Raw genomic sequence first — 5,989 nt, 5'->3', positions numbered from 1 at the left:
GTAAAATAGGGAACCGCCAAAGGGTTTTAAGCAAAAGGAACTGCATGACATTTTTGTGTTTAAAATATGATCTCCTGCTGCTTTACAGGGTCTCTCTCCTGTTTTGATCATATATCTCAATGAATAGGAAGACTTTTGAGCATGTGCTCCCCAAATATTCATATTTGTTTATGAACTGTGTTGCTACCCTTCAGTAGCGAAACATTGGTAAGGGCAGATTGCTAGCTTTTGAATACAAAAAATTAAGGATGTAACAACCAGTGATTGCTTCTCTGTCTTTACTGTGTCATTGTCTGGTGCTGTTGGGTATATAAAGACCAACATGAGTATGAATTTTGTGGAGAAGACATGGAGAGGGAGTACTGGAGAAGTAGGGCAGTCATGTGGAAGCTGCTGGGGTAGACATAATGAGATCTGGAAAGGGTTGAGACATCTTTTTCATTTTTAGAGTCTTCAGACTTCTTGTATCTGTACCACCCATCTGTATCCACTGCCTGATTCCTGACATTAACTGCCCCCTTCTCTTTCCACTGGATGGTGCATCCTTTTAGCACCATATCAATGACATCTGTTCAAAAATCTTCAAGGCACTCTGCACTGGGAAGCACTTAATTAGATTAGTCCACTTCTCTACCTGATTAGGCTATTTCTTTGGCAATTTTGTTAAATTGGTGCTTTTAAACTTCTGCCTGGTGACAGAGGCCAAAGGGGAGCAGAGTTCTCTGAATTAAAAGGTAATTACCATAAAACAAAGAAACAAACAAAACCAATATCCAACCAACCTTGGAACCAATTGCATCTAGATCTTCCTGACTAAACCCTTCCTCAAATGGAAAACTAAAATTGGAGATTGAAGAAAAATGATCCGGTGTCAGTGAATTACTCTCAAAAATCTCTTCTCTGAGAGGATAACTGGGGCACGTGCAGGACGAAAGGCAATGTAACCTTCATGGGGAGAAAAATCAGCCATATTTTTACCAAGTTTCTGCAGGAAGTTCTTCATGTTGGATTTAAGGCAGTAATAGTCCTAAGTCCAAATGCGAGTATATTAAGGCAAAATCAGTATTGGCTCATAACCTTCAAATATCCTAATGTCTTCTCTCCTACCCTTTTTTGTTGTCCCACTCCTATATTTGGATAGGGACCTATTTGGGTTCTGACTTTTTAACCTGTTTTTCCTTTCCTGGAGGAACTCTGGTATCCTTATCCAGGTTCGCAAGGAGGTTAGCAGGGCATAAAGAGAAGGCATTAAGCAAATGATCCAGCAAAGCTCTGAAAACTTTCTGAGGAGAGGGGAATGGCTGGCCTGGATTTCACAAAGAGCAATTTGTAATCTGGGTGAGGGAGGATCTCCACTCTGGTCTCCCTATCTAGAAGCCCCAGCCTGCCAGACATTATATTACCTTTATGGAGGGTTACAGAGCTGGGTTCCAAGGACAAACCACTAGTCAGGGCCACAAAAGGATGTTTCTAGAAGCCATTCCAGGCTCCTTTAATGTCAGACATCACTCTATTAACTATCAACACAGTTGACTTTTGATGGCTGAGAAAATTTCACTCCTTCTGTTCCTACTTACCATGGAATGGTTTTAAGACTATGACTCAGAGAAGTTTGTTATAATTCTGCCTAGGGAAGAGTTTGTATAAGAGAGGTTTTCTTGAACCTCATTGGAAACATCAGTGAGGAACTATTTCTATGTTGTCTTTAAGGTGGACTCATCATAGACACACGAGTCAATTTTTCAGTGATGTTACCATGGAAATAGAAATAGCAAAGGAGGATACACACACAGACACACACACACACATACATTCACATGTATCCTGGAATTAGTACTTTTTTTTGCATAAGCATTAATGGTCCTGGGTATTCACTTATTTATTCATGGATATCTATTGTGTAATTACCATGTACAAACAAGCAGTGTTACAAAGTCTGTGAGGACTTATAAATTTGAAGACATTTAAGCCCTACTTTTATTTATTTATTTTTAAAGTTTATTTATTTATTTTTGAGAGAGAGAGAGAGAGAGAGAGAGAGAGAGAGAGAGAATGCTCCACACTGTCAGCACAGAGACCACCATGGGGATCAAACCCATGAACCGTGACATTATGACCTGAAGCAAAACCCGGGTGCCCCATGCCCTACTTTTAAAAAAGATTCACTTTTTAAGAAAAACTTAGTAATTTGGGGCGTCTGGATGGCTCAATAGGTTAAGCATCTGACTTTGGCTCAGGTCATGATCTCATGGTTCATGAATTCGAGCCCCTCATTGGTCTCTGTGCTGATAGCTCAGAGCCTGGAGCCTGCTTTGGATTCTGTGTCTCCTTCTCTCTCTGCCCCTCCTCCACTCACACTCTGTCTCTCTCTCTCAAAAGTATGGACATTAAAAAAATTAAAAAAAAAAAAAGAAAAATATAGTAATTTAAAACTTATTTAAGATTCACCCACCACAAATTTTCATCTGAACTGTTGACATAGTAGCTGAGGTATTGGGCTGATATTTTGCTCATACATATCAGAATTTTAGGTCCTGGAGGAGACCTCACCACCTAACCAACCCCTTCATTTTACAGCCCAGTTAGCTGAGAGGCGGTTTGAACAAAGATCCTCTATAAACTAGTGGTAGAATATCCAGTTGTGGACTTGAAGTTGGCCAACTTCATATAGGTTCACTCCTACACGTTACAGGGCACATAACAGCAGCTCTGGGCTGAGCCTGAAGGTGAAGACATGACCAATACTGACTGATGGGTGAGTACCTCTGGGAGAGGGGGGATCTCTGTGCCTCATACTCGTGTCAGGCAGATTCTAAGTACTGTAACGGAACCAATGGGAGTTCACTGTGGTGAGTCAGCAACTGAACCAAGTTGAGCATCTCACAAAGAAAACTTTTATTTGCAGCAAATGAGATCACAGGGAATGGCTTCCAAAGCCATGACTCCCCATGGGTTCCTTTTGTTTAGGGTTAGGATAAATACTTAGATAGGCAAGCCTTGTCATCATATGTACAGGTGGGCACAAGGTCACGCATGCACCTTAAGGAAACATGCTGATAAACACATTGTATGCTGTGTCAATGAGGCTTGTGCTCTTCCTTGGGCTAGGATTTTAGTATTGACAGGAGATAAAGGTAATGGTAGGTCATTCCTGAGGTTACTCCCTAGTCCATTTGCATAGACGCTAGTGGGGGTGTAGCTCAAAAGGTCTAGGAGGTCTGGGCCCAGCAAGAGGTCTTGTCAGGTGGTTTCCGGCTTCTTTGCCCTGAGTTAAGAGGTAAGCGGGAAAGAAGAGTTCAAGGAAAAATGTGAGACAAAGGTTGGTGAGTACAAGCAGGTGAGAAGTAAATGTCAGGTCCGGCACCAGGGCTATAAGGATGAGCAAAATCCAAATGGTGCTTTGTCTCATGGAACTCGCAGTTTTGTCTTCCTGTCTGCAAGCAGTTTGCACCGTTGCAAGGAAGCCGAAGTGACGCCCACAAAACCTGTGGAAAATGGCAGATGGAACAGTGCTCTTCTAAACGCTCTGAGATGGTGAATGAGGAGAGCTTTAGGAAGTCAGGAAAGGGTGCTACCCGGGGTCAGTGATCAACATTATTTCCTGCCCAGACCTAGAGACACAACCTGTGCTCCGGGTCGGATCAAGGGCCCCACGGGCAGAGAGAGCAGGGGGCCTCGACCCACGATGTAGCGCGGGTTTGGAGATGCCCGCGTCGGAAGGGTTCCGGGAGCCGGCAGGGGGAGGCATTTGCGGTCTGGTGGGGTCCTGGCGGCTGCGGTGGCCACGTATCGGCCTCATCGGCTCTCAGGCCGCAGCCCAGCCTTGGGGAGACCGGGGCGCCGACCGGGGCGCCCCACTCACGGCCGGCGCGTGGGCTTCACCGGAGGCGACCAGGGGTCCTGAGACTCGGGCCCCAGGCCACGTGGGCACCTGGCCCCGCCCGGCCCCGCCTCCGCCCGCCCCCTCCGCGGCCCAACTCGGACGCAGTCGGGGTCCTGAGCGTCCGGCCCCCACGGCCGGCCGGCGGAGAGCCCAGCGCCGCCGCCTCCGCTCCGGCCCCCTCTCCTATGCTCTCCGCTCCCGCGACGGGAAAAGTGGGCGCCGGCGGCGGCTCCCCCGCCCGGGGAGCGCGCTCCTCGCCGGCGCGGGGCTGTGGGTCCTCGGCGCCCAGGGCTTCTGCGGCGGCGGCTCCGGAGGTGTCCCGCGGTCCCAGCGCCCCGCCCCGGGGACACCCTCGCCCGAAGCTGGGAGGCCGGGCTCCTGCCTTTCCTTTGCCCCTCTCCGAGCGCTCCCTATACTGACCTGGGTAAGGCGAGGACGCGAACTGCGGACCCCTGAGACTGCTGGGCTCAAGATCGGAAGTCAGGCAAAGCCACCCGCCTGGAGCTGGAGGACTTAAGGCCAGTCAGCATCGCATGTGCTCTTGACCGGCGACTCTGCACACTTCTAAGCTTTGCAGCGTTCAGGCTAAAACAGGAGCAGGAGGAGAGAAGAGGTGATGGGGTTGGAGGCAGACGCGAAGGGTGGAAAGACTTAGCGCCGGCTCGGTGTTCCTACGGAGAACGAGTAGATGGGGCTTCTGGAGTCAGGAAGTGCTGCACACTGGAACCAGTGCCCATCTTCCACGAGAAGTGATCTTCCCTTCTAAACACCTACCTCCAGCCCGTCCAGTCCCCATCTACTTTTCTAAACCCTAACCCTGAAAACACTTCGGAGTGAGCTGACAGTGACACTTGTCCTCCTGCTCACAGGGCTGGGTGTCCCGGAAAGGCAGGCAAAGAATTGAGAACAACAAAGGGTCAGGACAGTGGAGATGGAAGAGTTAAATGTCATCTGGGCGGACTTGCCTTCCAGGGACTTTGCCTTTACTCCCCAGACCTTGCGATGGGCTCGATGGGCTCGAGATGGCCTCGAGATGGGCTCAAGTTAGACCAGAAAGGTTTGTGATCGTAGGGTAGTTTAGAGAGGATGTCTCACCTCGAAGGAGAGAAGTCAATGGACAGTCCATCCTTAGAGAATTCCCAGTTTCTGGACACTCACCACTTGCATTACAGGGAGAGAATTCTGCAGCTCTCCTACCAGCATGGGGGGTGTGGTCAGACCCAGAGCTTTCCAGCCTGTAGATGAGCCACTGTTTTTTGGTGTGATGAGTCCAAGGAAGCTAGGATATCCTAGTGACAACAACCCCCTGTTATCCTCTTTGTCTGACCTCCTCTAGTGAATAGCACAAATAGATACAGGCTTCCTCCTGCTTTGTGAAGGGAAGAATGAGATGGTTGGATTACAGGAGGCCCAAACTGGGGAGACTGGGTATAAATGGGCTTGTGCTAGACACAGAGCAGGTGGAAGCCAGCCCTTTTGGCCTCTGCAAGTGAAGTTTTGAATTTCTGAGGAAATTATGCATCTTCAAAATCTGCAAGAACTGTTACAATTTAAGCTGATTATGGAGACTTTAACTTACAGAAAGTTCAATTGGATGCAGTAGCTAAAGACCATTTTAAAATGTTCTCCAGGCATTGAGAACGTTAACAGCAAATAAATATCTTTCGTGGTGTTTTCAGTTGCCATGTAATTGCCAGGAACATCCCCAGAGAGGTGTCACTTTGAGTAGTTGGCTCATTGTCAGTTGATTCTGAAATTTGTGAGCATTTAAAAATAACAGTTTACGTTTTCTGAATCCCTTTGGTGCCCAGGCATAGATTGCATTTAAGGCGAATCATGATAATAGCAGTTCCTAAACCATCAGTTTATTTTACTTGTTTTGAACTTCCAGTAAATATGTACTCTTTTGGATCTGGCCTCTTTTGCCCAGCATTATGTTTGTGAGATCCACCTGAAGCTATCCTTTTAGCAAGCAAATACTTGTTTGCTAGAGAGTAACATGGTCTTATGAATATCTTAGTTTGGTTTGAATTTGTTGGTATGGTATAACAGAACTAAAATGTCAAATATGTTTTCTCAAGCTCCCACTGTGCACTCAGACTCTGT

General features: G+C 47.3%; 1 long non-coding RNA gene across 1 annotated transcript; it reads right to left on the bottom strand.

The window, feature by feature from the left end:
* Window positions 1-2,874: 2,874 nt before the first annotated feature.
* On the bottom strand, window positions 2,875-4,751 carry LOC123380910. Its single transcript, XR_006587307.1, has 2 exons — window positions 4,304-4,751; window positions 2,875-3,485 (listed from the first exon to the last, which is right to left on the bottom strand). It is a non-coding gene; the product is annotated as an uncharacterized LOC123380910 (long non-coding RNA).
* Between the last annotated feature and the right edge of the window lie 1,238 nt (window positions 4,752-5,989).

Source organism: Felis catus, chromosome D2 (genome assembly GCF_018350175.1).
Source record: "Felis catus isolate Fca126 chromosome D2, F.catus_Fca126_mat1.0, whole genome shotgun sequence".
NCBI lineage: Eukaryota > Metazoa > Chordata > Mammalia > Carnivora > Felidae > Felis > Felis catus.
This window is presented reverse-complemented; position numbering and strand designations above follow the sequence as displayed.